Source organism: Balaenoptera borealis (genome assembly GCF_965194805.1).
Source record: "Balaenoptera borealis genome assembly, chromosome: 15".
Taxonomy (NCBI): domain Eukaryota; kingdom Metazoa; phylum Chordata; class Mammalia; order Artiodactyla; family Balaenopteridae; genus Balaenoptera; species Balaenoptera borealis.
The window spans coordinates 64008543-64023999 of record NC_138871.1 but is presented as its reverse complement, the minus strand read 5'-3'; positions in this window follow the sequence as shown (position 1 = coordinate 64023999).

Sequence of the window (15457 nt, the reverse complement as noted above, 5' to 3'; positions counted from 1 at the left end):
ATGTGCCTTTCAGCCATCACTGGCTGAAGTAAACATTCTGATAACCTAAAGCCCTTGAAATTATTGAGCACATCATTTAAGTGTGACATGATGGAAGTACATGACAGGGGGAATACCATTTACCACAGCTAGGATTTGGTTGAAAGCACTGAAATGAGAGTCCAGGACATCTAATGTAGAAATCTGAAAATCACACTTGACGTTTCTGAGACTCATTTGCTTCTCTCTCTATAATATTCGAATTATCTGTTGTATCATCTATTCCTCGAATTATTGTACATAGATTATAATTCAAAATGGGGGAATGTAAAAATGAGCTTTTAACAAATCATTCCATCTATCAATATAGAATACTGTCTCACATGTATTAGGATTATTTTTCATTACTCTTCTCTTTTGTTGTTGCAGTTATTACAGAAAAAGAACTAATCCCAAACACATAATTTGCTCAGTTAGGCAAATGCTCAACAAATGCTCTAGTTTGTCTGATGTCTATAATCAATAGGCTTCAATAATATAAAGATATTTATTTTGTTAGTTTCCCTTTATTTAATCACTAGGATAAAATTCTGGTGCAGTGAGACATTTCAAATAATATAAAACAGATCAAACTTTTAATGGTCTACAACAGATGGACTTGGTCATCATGCAAATGTCTGTTTCTTCTCCAATATTTTCCTGAAAAAAATGTACTCATATTCTTTACAGAAACAAACCAGATGGTGTCCTCTGTGCACTGTCTATTTTCCCAAAGGTTCAAGAAAATTATTTAAATAAAAAATTTGAACTTGGATTTTTAGTCTAATAATGCTGAACATTCTAACTCCAGGGTTTTCGTTAAATCTCTTTATCCTGTATGACTAAAGCCTTTCTCTCTTTTCTTCTCCTCCTCCTCCTTCTTCTTCCTCTCTCTCTCTCTCTCTCTCTCCTCTCCTCTCCTCTATCTCTAATTCTCTATCTCTGTCATCTCTTTCTCTATTTCTTTGATTTTCTCTTAACACTATTGGAAAAAGTCACCTTTCTTCTATTTTAGCTTTAGTTAAAAATCTGGAGATCTACCTTTATGATTGGATGCTAAACACTGACTTCTGGCTTTATCTGATATTAGCTTTATCTGTTTATATATTCATATATTGCTATTTGGATATTCTGACAGATTAATCCAAAGACCTAGGATCAGCATGAGGTTGATAAAGCTTGGAAGTGAACTGTGGATGAAAATGTTCTAGACCATGTACATCTTACATGGACCCAGAAGATATTGTTACATGTTTCTTTATACAATATTACATTCAGTATGACATATTATGATATTCTGGTATTCAGTCATGCTCACTCTGTGACAGCATCAAAGAAGAGAAAGATGTAGAATAAAAAAATATGTATTTTTAGGATGATATGAAAAACTCACGTTTTATCTACTACTCAAGCCAAAAAGAATTGTTACTTATGCTACTAAGGATTTATTTCCATCACTTCATTAGTTAGCAATTTGCATTGTATCAAGTGGGTTTAACTCCTTTAATAGATTCCAAATGGGTCATTAGGCTAATCAATTCTGGTTAGTTTTATACTTATTCATGAGAAGAAAATGCACTAGAAGGATTTCCTGAAGGAAGTCTCGTTTGGAATTCAGCGTTTAAACAAAAAAAAAAAAAAAAGAAAAAGATCAACATTGCTAACTGTGAGAGATGTACGAGTGGTTTTCCCTGAAGATCTAGATCCTTAACAGATCAGTTCTTGTCACTCTGTTTTCTTACAAAATTGGTTCACAGAGAGCAGAGATGAAGCTGATTGGCCTGCTTATTATACCACTATTAAAAATCAGGATCTGAGTAAGTGCTTGTGGAGGTGGTGATTATGAATGAAGAGAAAAGTACTGTATCCTTGTTACTGAATGCAAGTTTGTATGCCCAACGTACAGTGAGGCCAAACAAACCTAAACATCGGAGTTTGGAGCAGAGAAAGGTTTATTTCAGGACCAAGCAAGGAGAATGGGTGGCTTGTGCTCAAAAACCCCCAAACTCCCCCGAAAGTTTTCCAGTAAAAGTTTTTATGGGCAAGATTTGGGGTGAGGGCTGCAGCGTGTATGGCTTTCTTCTGATTGTTTGGTGGTGAGGTAACAGGATGGTGTTCCAGGATTGTTCTCAGCTTGAAGTTATCATTTTCCACCCGAGTGGGGCCTTAGTTCCTGTAGAAGAACTCAAAAATATTGTTATGTATATCCCTTGAGGAGGAACCAACTCAGGTTTAATGCTGCACTCTTTTTTCTTGATTGCTCCTCCTTTGTTTCTGCATTCCCTTACTTCCCTGATTAGCAATTGTTTGGATCTACACTTTGGAACTCGGAAAAGGTCTTAGGAGGCTGAATGAAGACTATTTCCTACAAACAAGAAACAGGGGACATGGAAAGGATTTGTACCTGGGAGGCCCCCACAGGTTCCTGCTCTGTTTCATTCCTCATGTATGCCTTTGCACAAGTTGTTCCTTTTGCTTTTTGAATAACCTTCCCTACTTCATCTCCCAGTCTCCATGTCAAATTTTCCAGGCCAAACCCAAATTTCTCCCCACCCATTATCTGTAGGGATGACTTTCTCCTTCTCTGCAATAAGCTTGAGTATTGAGAACCAAAACTGTCTACCCCTACACAATGCTTAGAGGCTGAAACTGAAACTACCTCCCCACCCACCCAACTTACAGTCTGCATTAGGGGTTGGCAAACTTTTTCTCCGAAGGACCAGATAGATAATGTAGGATTTGCAGGCAACATAAGATCTGTGCTGCACATTCTTTTTCTTTTTCCTTTCTTATAATCCTTTAAAAGTGTAAAGAACTTTCTCGGCTTTGCCCACAGGACTGGATTTGGCATCCAAATCCAGGCACAGTTTGCAGATCACTGGTCAACATTAACATAACTTTACTATTCCATTATCTTCATTAGCATGACTTTACTATTCCAGAAGAGATTCTTCAATGAAAAGTATCCACAGACAGTTTTTGCCTTAAGATTCTATGCATCTCTTGACTCAAAATTCCTCACCTTGCTTTTTGTATCAATGCTACACTGTTATATTATGATCTTTATCCAGTCATAATCAAGCTTTCATCCCCTCTTCCCCACTCTCTCATTCTCATTGAAAGCTGTCCTTTAAACCAAACTTTCAATTCTCAGTTTCAGTTCTAAATTTCAATCTTGCCTGCCCCACTTTGAGACAGGACCAAAGCTCTGTGGAGGAAGTATTTGCTCTCACCTGTGCTAAACTAAGCCTTCTCTTTTCAATAGGTTATTTTGGCGAATTTTGTTTTGGTAGATACCTGGGGATCCAGAATTCAATATTCAATAGAATGGTGTTGATTCTATTATAGTGTCTTTAATAATTGGCTTTTTATCATAGTTATATAAGTATGTGCCTGCCTTGACTTTAAAATTTAGGTTATCAGGAGTAGCTGCAGGAAGGGGTACCCCTTCCAGGGCCTGAGAGTGGGCTCTTATCTAACACTCACAAATGAATTGTCCAAGGAGACACACGTGGTGACAAAGCAAGAGGTTTTGTTGGGAAGGGGCACCTGGGCAGAGAGCAGCAGGGTAAGGGAACCCAGGAGTACTGCTCTGCCATGTGGCTCACAGTCTCTGGGCTTATGGTAATGAGGTTAGTTTCTGGGTTGTATCTGGCCAATCATTCTGACTCAGGCTCCTTCCTGGTGGCGTGCGCATCACTCAGCCAAGATGGATTCCAGCAAGAAGGATTCTGGGAAGTTGGTAGGACATATGGACTGGCATTTCCTCTCTCCTTTTGACCTTTCCCAAATTCTTCTGGTTGGTGGTAGCTTGTTAGTTCCGCCTTCCTTACCAGGACATCTTGTTGTAAGATAACTCATGCAACTGGTTACTATTGGCCTGGCCAGGGTGGGCGGTTTCCATCAGTTGTTCCCCTAACAGAATCATATATTGATTATATTTTGTTATGGATTTTGCACATAGTAAGTGATTAATAAGTATCCTTTGCTATATGGCAATTTAGTGGATCTTTACTGAACCACATTTATTCAATTTAGCCCTTTCTCTTTCTCATGTAGGGTTTGCTGTGTGAAAGCATCTTTCCCTTCTATTCATGTAAAACACAAAATGAAAAGGGAAAATGTTCCAAGAGCCATAATTACGCCTCCTTAAAACGTCCCCAGGAATAATCAGTGCTGTTTCTCCACAGGATATTTTCTGTGAAAGTAGCGGCATTTTGTGCCTGGATTTCCTTATATATTCAACAATTCCCGTGACTGCGGATCAGGACATCCCCACAGCGCAAGTCCAATCAGGGGAGCACTATGTTTCTTCAGTTTGACAAGATACAGAGCAAGGAGAGAAAGAGAGAGCAGGTCTCACTAAAAAGTAAAGTCTTCCTGATGCATGTTGATGGAGGCGAGGGCAGGTCAGGCTGTTCTGGGATTAATGCCTAATTACACAGGTGTGTGCTTCCACAGCACACACAGATGGCTAAGCACACAATCAGAATTTCTTCAGTAAAATGGAAAAGATGGGCTTCTTTTTAAGTCGAAAAAGTTGTCAGAAATCAGCCTTTGAACTGTTGATCTCTTGGGGAACATCGTATGGGTGTGCTGTTATATGTCTCTCAATATTCTCTTATATTTTTTCTTAAGTTGTAGGCAGGTAACCGTGCTGTGTAAGTTATTGACTCTGAAGATAAAACTAAATGCACATAATCAGAGAAAAGGTTGGAAGTTAAATACGACAAAAAAGAGAAAGGTGTGCTGATACGTGTTAAATCAATATGCATACTTATTAGTTAAAAAGGCATGTCATTCATACGAGCAAAAGTAATTAGTCTATGCTTATCCATAGCACCATTTCTGGAACGACCTAAGGGAAAGTTGTTACTGGAAAATAAGGAAGAGTAGGTTTCAGAGGCCCTTCTAGGTTTGGGAAGAATAGCCCTTTTCTGCTATCAAGCCAGATTTTAGAGATGAGCATGGCTCTGGGATACAGCTCACTAGAGCATAATCTGTACATTACCCTACAGTTCTTAATACACACAGTTTGTTAGTTTCTCCTATGCAATTCTTGTGAAGAAGAAAACAAATAAAGCACACACAGCTGCCTTAGAGAGAACACTGTTTGATTCCATGGGAGGTGGAGGTGACAGTTACACTTCTGATAAGTAGGCGCATCTGCTGCAATTCCTCCAGGCTCAGAGTCAAGAGAATTGCCATTTCCTTGCCAGAGTCTTTGCCCTGACCTTTGCCTTGCTTGACCTGGCACATCTAGGTAGGGAAGAAGGAGGGACAGAAAAGGCGGAAGCAGGATACATCAGACTCAGACTACGGTCAGTATGGGATCTTTTGTGCCCTGCCTAGCCATCGTCATATAGGGCTTTGCTCTGCTAAGAAAATTGTCTCCAAATGAAACAAAGCATGCTGTTTAAATAAACACTGGGTTCCTACAGTGACCGTCTTTGGAGTAATAATACCTAACAGGACTTAAAAAGGGAGGCCATCCTCCCTGTTGAAACTACTGTGATACATCTGTCTTTGCTAGATTACACACCTCTTTTTTCCAGAACATCACCTGAGACACCCACCCGTACCCTATTATGTTTTAAAGAAATCAGTTACACAGACAGCAGTCTTATATGATTTGTTAATTTCATGAAATATATAGGTTTAACTGAAACAGTATTGATAGATGTCTTCTATATTTGAAGTATGAAATTCTGATGGACCAATTTTTTTTTCTCTGCGCAGTTTTGCAAAGCTTATGTTTAGACAATATGACAAGGGTAATCTTTTACCTGACAGAGACATTTTAAAGCAGTTTTTGCAGCTGAAATAATGACTTGTACCTCACAGCAAATCAATGAATATTGCTGAATTTTGAAATAATATGGAGAAAAAACCCCCAAATTTCCATTGACAGATGAATGAATACATAGATTATGGTATTCTAGTATAATGGAATATCACTTGGCAATAAAAAAAGAATGAACTATTTTAGATCCATACAAAAGCCTGGATGAATCTCAAAATAACTTTACTGAGAGGAAGAAGCCAGACTTTCACCCCCAAAAGGAGTACATACTATATGATTCCATTTTATAACTTTCTAGACAAAAAAAACAAATCTCTAAGTACAGAAAATCATATCAGTGGTTGACTGGGAGCAGAGAGTAGGATAGACAAAAAGGAGGGAATGAAAAAGCACAAGAAAAATTGGGGCAATAATGAATATGTCAGTATGTTGATTGTGGTGATAATTTCACAGGTGTATATAAAGATCAAACCTTATTAAATTATACATTAAATATGTGCTGAGCCATTCCTTATATGTCAAGTGTACTTTAATAAGTCTATCTTATGAATATCTTAAATATCATCAACAAATTCTTAATAGGAGTAAATAAAGCAAGTGAGGTAGAGTCTCTCTTTGCAAGCTGTGTAATTTTTGAACTTTTAATATATACAAGATAAGAAGAATCCTGTGGGTGGAGTCTTGACACAATGCTTATGGGTAAGAAGTAGGAATGGAGGCCTTTTCCTTATCAAAGCAAGCAAATAAGGGCCACATAGGTAAAAAGCAACTTATGTTTAACAGACATAAAATGGTTCAAAACATGATATTTGCAATAAGAATGAGAAAGATAAGATTCTCTTCAATAAATAAAACATGATTCTTATTTATATTATTTCACAATACATAGATAAAGACACAAGAAAAAAGGGGAAGCTAAGAAAAAAATAGAGATATGGAAAAAGAAATGTAAAAAATGAATATTGTCCATTCATCTCATGGATATTGTCAGGTAGATACACAAAGATAAATAAACATGGAGCAAATTGATAAAGACTTTCATAAAATAGTTCCATCTTGTAAACATTCAGAAAACATTCCTTAAAAGACATACAGGGCCCTCCTTCAGTAGAGTCATATGTGCAGTTGGGTAGAATCAGGGAAAAATTAGATCAGGCTCAAAGGTTCTAGTTTCCCCAGGTCCTCTGAGGTCAAAAGAAGAATGGAAAAGAATTTAAAATGTTGTCAATTAGGAGACCATGTAAATTCAATTTAAACTGTCATTTAATTGCATGATATTTGAAGACTCTTTTATTTTTCAATAAAATGAGCTGAGAAAGGGCAATGAACTAATAGCAAGGTAAAGAAATTACTAATTGAGCAATTTTGGGTAATAGCAAGTGAAGTATTTTTAGGCTGAGTTTTCTTGGTCTCTTATAAATCACATAGGCTAGGCCTATGTGTGCAGCCAACTGTGTCATGAGAATATCTAGCAAATTGAACATTACTTCAATGCAATACTGATTTAAAAGCAAAAGAACCCCACCATTAAATGTATAACCAAGGAGGAAGTGTTTAGGAATAGCTAATTTGTTTACCATCTCATTTTTTCTTACCAGGGATATTTAAGAAGAAATCAGGGGCATCCAATTTGCTTTTATAACTGTCATGGGCAGTGTTTTTCAGCAATCAAGCATTGGTTTAAAATATACCTGGTCTTGGTACTTAGTCTCTATTGAATACAGAGATACAAAAAGCTGTCGTGTCTATTTTTCTTTAGTGAATTGTTAAGGCATCCTGCAGATTTATGCTTTGGCAGAACACTTTTGCTAATCAAGCCATATAGACATATTAAAAAGATCCACAATGATTTCTCAGTTATCAAGGAGATTATTCTCCCCATTATGTTCATCTCAATTTCCAATAGCATGTAGATTATTTAGACCCACCTTTTGGAAGTCAGCATGTAAAGGTTCATTAGATAAAACTCAGAGCAGTCACCTTGGAATTTTTGGTAGAATTTGGTGGGAGAAAACACAGGTGAAGTTTGGTGAAATCTTCAGTACGTATCAGTTGTCCTTGTAATATGCCATGGAACTTATATTTAAGAATGGGTATGTAGAGACCTGTGAAGGAGAAATGAGATGGTGAGCTTTTGAAGCAGTGATAAAACATTATAAGAATCTCTATATTCATAATTTTTATGTGGAAGCTGCTCAACAAATATTTAAGTCAAAACAAAAGAATGTGGTATTTCATTGCAAGAAATTGTATCCCAGTATCTGCTGAGATGAGGAATTCTTCCCTAATGGGCCACTGGCAGGCCAGCTTCTCTGCGTCTCAGGTGACTCTGGGCTGGATGGCAGCAACCCTCATCCCTGCAAGGATTTTTGACTCACTGTGTAAGGGGCATAAGGAAGCCCAGTAGCAATGGCCTCAGCATAATATGATTGTCTCTTTTGTATAGCCAGGAAAAAAGGAAATTTGTCCAAAACACCCACAGCAAGATGCACTGCAGATAAGAAACTGTCATTAGCAGAATGAGACATTAAATGAGAAAAATCCTTTGCTAACATTTACTGATAAGTACAGACAGGATGAGTCAAGTGCTCACTTTAGCTTCTTCTGCTGCAGGGGCGCTTCAGGCACCAGTGCTTTCTCCTCATGCCTGGCACACGACTTGCCTTGGCAGCCACAGCTAGCCTGGTCCTTCAGAAAATACAAACCTACCTTCTTAAAGTAATAATAGAAATTTCATCCAGATGCATTTTTATCAAGGAGGCAAAGAATAGAGTAAAAATATGAAATTTTAAAATATTTTTATGAAATATAGGGAAATTTTTTAAAAAATTACATTGTGAAAAGAGAAAATTTGTTTCTAAGGTGAAGGAAAATTCAAGAGAAAAAAAGAAATATCTCCTAACAAAATCTATTCTAGGTAGACTAAAACATTGAATGGAAAAACGTTAGTGAGATGGCTGAGGAAGCCAGAATATCTACTATATATGTCATATATATATATGTATAAAGTTTTAGTATGTTTGAAGAAGTTTTTCTTTCTTGTGTTTAGAATAGGATTTTTTCAAAATGATACTGTAGAACAAGAAGAAAATTGTCTTTTGCTGTTCTCTACCTTTAGGTGAGGTAGTTTTCAAAGCTGCTCTTCTCAAATGCCTCCATTGGTCCTACCATGGTGCCCCATACTATATCACTTTTTTAGAAGCTTCATTTACAGTGTAAATATCATATAGAAAGTGTCTTAGTCTGTACAGGCTGCTATAACAAAATACTAGTGGCTTAAATGACCAGTACTTATTTGTCATAGTTCTGGAGGCTAGGAATCAGAGATCAAGGTGTCAGCATGGTTGGGTTCTGATGAGAACATGCTTCCTGTCTTGTAAACAGCTACTTTCTCTCTGTGTGTTCACAGAGTGAGAAAGAGATCTCAAATTTTTTTTTATAAAGGCACTGATTTTTTATAAAGGCACTGATTCCATCATGAGGGCCCTACCCTCATGACCTAATCTAACCCTAATTACCTTCCAAAGGCCCACCTTCAGATACCATAATATCGGGGATTCGGACTTCAACATATGGATTTTGGGGGGAACTCAAATTCAGTCAGTAGCAGAAGAGATAGGGTCTAAGCTTAAAATGATTCATTTGGTTATTTATGTAAGCGAATAGCTGGGTTCTAAGGGAAGGGATGTTGTACAGGTACCGTTGAGTGTGTAGCAGGCAAGGAGAGATAGGTAGATAGCCAGATAAAGGGAACTGCAAAGAGGTTGGGGAGGTGCTAGGAATATCAAGAACCTCGGAGGTTGCTGAAAGAGGGAAAATTGGATGGGAAAGGGAGTAGTCACTGGTGATAAAACATTTTGTTTACTTACTAGCCTTGCTTAGGGAAAGTCCCATCATACGCCTATTTTTAGATTTTTCAAAAGCTATTTCTTTCTCTGAACCTGGGCTGCCTGAGGTATTATTTAGAATCTTGGTGTTAGTCCTAGTCACGACAGATAGACAGATACTAAATATTCTCGTTGTATATAATGAAGCCAGACTAGTCTCTTCTGTGAACTCATATTCTGAATTTTCAAATCTCTAAAGAGCTGGGTATCAACAAAGCCCAGAATGAATAAATGAATGTGTGCATATGTTAATTGATTTTTTAAACATACAAACAATAAATACAACTTCCAAAATATTTTGAAACACAGTCTGTAAAGACAGTTTGAAATTGGTTAGCAGAAATTAGTTTAGCTTAAAAGTCATATGTTTTATTTGAGAAACGTAAGTGAGAAGGTTCAGAGACAACAGCTGTCACTTTCGAACACAAAGTATTAGAAGGGAAGTAGAAAGTTATCTAAAGTTCACAAATGTCTCCAGTCATCTACAATAGATGTTATTAATCATTTCCTAATGTTTGAAAATGTGCAACTCATCTGAATTTTATGGGGGAAAACTGACCTGTAAACAAACAAATAAATAAACCTGTATTGTAACTAGAAGAGAATAATCGTGTGTCCTAAAAGTTAAAGAATTATTACTACGAAGCTCTGTTTACTTTGTTAAAATTTATCTAATGTATTTCTTATGCACATTAAATATTTTGACAGGCATCAGTTAATTTTGATGTTTCAAAATATTTCTGTTAGACTTTCAGCCCATTTGAATATGCTAGAAATTATAATATTAGGATACAGCAAATTTTGTTTGCTTTAAAGGAAGGGAAGAAGGCTTATCTTTACATAAAAGCTCTCATTTAGTATTTATTTTAATATTAAAACTTCTTACCACATTTTCCAGCACATGGCATTTTCTCAATAAACGTTGAATGAATGAGGTTAGGTAACATGTCACATATTATTTTCAGAGAATAGCAGCACCATGGCTTAACGACAATGTTTTTCTAGTTTTTAAATAAGATGTGGCACTTCTATAGGCACTTGTTCTGAAAATTGTGTCATTTTGAAACTTACAACATCAAAGTTATTTGAAATCATTTTCCAAATAAACCAATGACAGAGGCAATGACACTAAGATGGTACCCAACTCTTTAACAAAATAATAATATTATAATCATTCAGTCTGTGCTCAAGCAATCTCCCTTTAAAGGAAGATGTGTGTTGTAAGTACACTATAATGTCTCTTAAATTAGCATTGAGGTATGGCTAAAGCTACCATTGGAAGGGATTAATATATAATATATGATATTGATTCCAATTTCTAATATATACTATGAATATAGAACAATAATTGTAATATAGAAATCATTTGAGAAAAAAATTTAAACTCTTTTCCTCACCATTAAAATCTGAATGTTTACTCAAGAAAATGTTTTGAAGATGGCCTAAAAACCTGCAATTCACCAGAACAGGCATCTTTCTTGTCTTCTATAAGTTTTTGTTTGAATTATGCCATAGGTATTTATTGTTATTGAAGAAGGAAGGAGAGGAACGATTAGATCAGTGAATATTGTTATTATAAAATATGAGAAAATCAAGGCCTTGTTTGAGAATTCCTGCCCCTTGAGAAGTTATAAAACACCAAAGTCAGTTCTGTTCATCAAACTGAAATTACTGTGATGTAAAACTCTTCTTGAAAATTCCTAGCTTGTAGTTGAGATGGAGTCAGCATGACAAAATCAAAAATTAATTTCACAGACTCACCTGATAAAAAGTAAGGAATGTAGCCCACGTACTGAAGTCCCCCTCAACAGATTTCTTCTTCTTCTTTGATTTCTTCTTCGTCTCCTCCTCCTCGTTTCTTTCTTCTTTTCTTTTCCTTTTTTTTTTTTTTTGCCATTAAGAAATTACTAACAGTTGTGTGTTTTTAGAAGATACAGGGAAGCCTGAGGGGAGGGCTACAGGGCTCTCTCACTCATTTCCACACAATAGGAATGAAAACAGAAGGAACAACCACTCCAGTTTCTCCCTCAGAATCTTGGAGAACAACAGCTACCTGGAGTGTCCTCTGTTGGTGGCACCTGTGGGCGAGCGAATGCAGCCCCCCACATCCTAGGGAACCACTCTCCTGAGACACAGCATGAAAGAGGTGGCCCTTATAAATGTGCTGTGGCACCCAGGGGAGGAATGGTGAAGCCAGACGAGAAACCAACTACTGTTGGCAAAATGGCAGCTCTGGGGACAGCAGGTCAGCCTAAGAGAAACAAGAGGATCAAATGAGGCAGTCCCAATGCAAGTGGATCCAGCATGGACTTTGGAGTCAGGTGGACACACATTTATGACCCTGTTGTGTATCTTCTGAGTGGCAACTTACATGAGTTTCCTAAATTCTCTAAACCTTAGTTTCTTCATTTGTAACACTGAGATTACCATACCTATCACTCAGTGTTATTAGTTGATAACGTGTATTTTTTATGTATCAATGCATGGCAAATCAGCTCAAAATTTAGCGGCGTAAAATAGCAATCGCTGTTTATTAGCTTTTGTGATGTTGTGGGCCAGGCATATGAAAGTGGCTGAGCTGGGCTATTCTCACCTGGGGTCTCTCACTTGGTTGCAATCAGTTGGTGGCTAGAGCTGGGGTCATTTTGAAGGCTTTCTCATTCACATCTCTGGTGCCGGGGCTGGGAGACAAACAGCAGGGACTGGAGCAGCTGGGGCTCCCCAGGCATCTCCCCTACCCCCAGGGCGTCTCCCCACCTCGCCCCCCTGCATGGCCCTTGCAGGGTCACTGGATTTCCTACATAGTGGATCAGGGCGCCGAAGGAACACGTTCTGAGACAAAGAAACAGGTGCAACTGTATCACCTTGACTACTCTGGCCCGAAAGTCACACAACATCACTTCCACTGCCTTCTGTTCACTAGAAGTGAGTTGCTACTACCAACCCATAATCAATGGGAGAAGAATTAGACCCCTCCTCTTTTTGAAAGAGTATCAAAAATTTGTGGATGTGCTTCAGAAGTACTGCACTATGTGAAATGCATGGTATTCAATAAGTGGTGGCAATTTTTTTTTGTTTTGGTTGAGGTGTAGTTGATTTGCAATATTGCATTAGTGTTGGGTGTTCAGCATAGTAATTCAGTTTTTCTTTTTTTTGTAGATTATATTCCATTGTGGGTTGTTGCAAGATGTTGGATGTGGTTCCCCATGCTATGCAGTGGGTCCTTGTTGCTTTTCTAAAAAAAAAAAAAAAGAAAAGAAAAGAAAAAGAAATGACTAACAGGGTCTCTATCAGTCTATTATACAAAAAATAATAACTTGTATTAACAGAGGGATATTTTGCCTCAAAATCATTCACAAACATTTACCAATATGCTGCTGCAAGATGACCATTTCCACTGAGGTGGAACCACCTCTGGTGAAACACAAGAGTGTATTTACTAGCAACTCTCCCTTTCTGGTGTGAACACAGGAAGATGTCTACAACAGGAAGGGAAAATGCAGATATTCAAGTTTTCCTTCAAAGAGTTAAAGCAGAATTTCTCTTGGCTATAACTGTATTTTGAATTGTGTCTGAAGTTTTTTAAAGACTGGCTATTCAGAAATTTCTCTTTGCATTACTTCAAATAATACTTTACATAAGGAAAAGTACTTTACATAGCTGGTAAAAATGTCCAGTTACTTTTTACCGTGGTTTCCAATGATTTCACCTTCACTACTGCATTGGCATGTGGCAGGGCTGGCTTCATGGGTATGCAACCTGTGTAGTAGCACAGGGCCCAGTGCTCAGAAGGGCCCTGTGTTTGGTTTAATGTTTCATTGTCACAATTTTGAGATTCTTAATAGTTGTTTAACCAGGGATCCTGTGTTTTCATTTTGCACCAGACCCTGTAAATGATGTGGCCAGTCCTGGCACCTGATCGGAAGTACAGTGAGTCAAGGGTCTGGATGACCTTCAAAGACACCAGAGCAAAGTTCGCAGCACTTGGGTATGTTTGTCTATTTTGACAAGGCAGTTAAGGATGGTATACGCAGCCAGACTTCTTCAGAGCAATGTGCCGCCAATTTTCCTCACTGAATGCAAAGTAGGGTGGCTAGAGTAACCTGCAATAGGATGTGCAATTTTATGTTATACCAGAAGTAAGGACCTTTGGAGACTGTGCACCAAACGGTACTGAACTTCTGTCTTGCACTCTGCTGGGAGAGGGAAATGACTTATATGCTGATGAAGCTAGAGAAGCTGGGTATTACATGTAGCCGCTATATCTTAACATATGCCTGTCCACAGAGAAAGCCCATCAGTCCACACATACTGAGGGCAATGATGGTAGAACAATCCTGAAAATTATACTATTAATACTGCTTAATATTTGTATGACTTCTATAGATTATCTCACAGTAATGATCCTAATTGAGGTTTACTATAATTCAATATTAAATTCATAGAAGTTGAGTTGCCAAAAGTCATATAGTGAGTAAGTTGAGGTAAACTTTAAATATGGGTATTCTAAATCCATGCCCAGTGCTATGTTCATCTGTCTGCTTCACTGGTTATAAATCTTTGAGCCTCTAGCTAGAAGGCTGCCCACATAATGGGATTTTATTGAAGCAGATGAAGTAGTCTTTTGGCTGCCAGTGAGGGCCTCATCTCTAAAGAATCCCAAGATAGAACATCATGTAGGTAGTGGGAAGGGAAACAGAGCACCAAAAATATGGCAGGAAAAGAAGGGCAGAGGGAAAGACATGGTAAGGAAGGCATTGAAAAGTGGAGTTGAAGGAAAAACTTACGGTCATCTTGTCAATCTCATACTTCTCTCTCTCTTCTCTGACCTGATGAAAAATCCCCCTCAACAGATGCTGAAAAGATGAATTTTCACTTCAGAAACATTTACAAATGAGCACTTTATCTCAAAATACCAGATTCCATTTCATTCTTAAAGACCTCTATTTGTTGGAAAGTTCTGGCTTAAGTTAAGCTGAAATTTGATTTGATGTGAATTTGAATTAAATATGGTCTCTGCTCTCAACTCTTCAGTCATAAACACGTAATTTCAATACACATGATAAAAATCATAGCAGTGAAATCCACAAAAACATTTTAGAAAAGCATATTGCTGGAAATGCTTGACAGAGTTTCACAGAGCACTTTCTCTTTGTCATAGGCTGTGAATAATGGCAAATTATAAAACTGGAGAACACAGAAGTTTTCTACTAACCCTAATGACTTTTTTCCCTAATCCACATATATTTTTTTAATGTTTAAAAACTCTAGCATATCTCTTGTTGGTCTTCTCCTTTTTAGATTAAATAATCAACTCAAAAAATTCCTTAAATACTGTGTGTGGCATGCACATCTGCTCCCCAAGATATATGATTCTCTATCCTTTTATCCTATGATTATTTTCTAGTTCTTTACTGTCCCTGTTAAAGTGAACCCCCAAGGTCTAAACTCACTTCATCATATATATTCTGCTCTTTGCTGCAACAAGACCTCATTCCCTGTGATGGGAGCATTTTCTCACATACTGAGCATGCATTAGAGTCTGTGTCAGCAGCATCATTATCTTCTTGGCTTATGCTGAGCCTGTATTTTGATCAATGCCACATAGAGCGGGTGTCCCACACAAGCGTATGCTTGGAAATTTAAGAGAAAACTTTCATTTTCTCTCCTTAGTTTTCACCTAAATAAAAGAATGTTGACCTTGTTGCTTAGTAAATTAACTTTTCCCCCATCTTGTTGCACTTAAAAA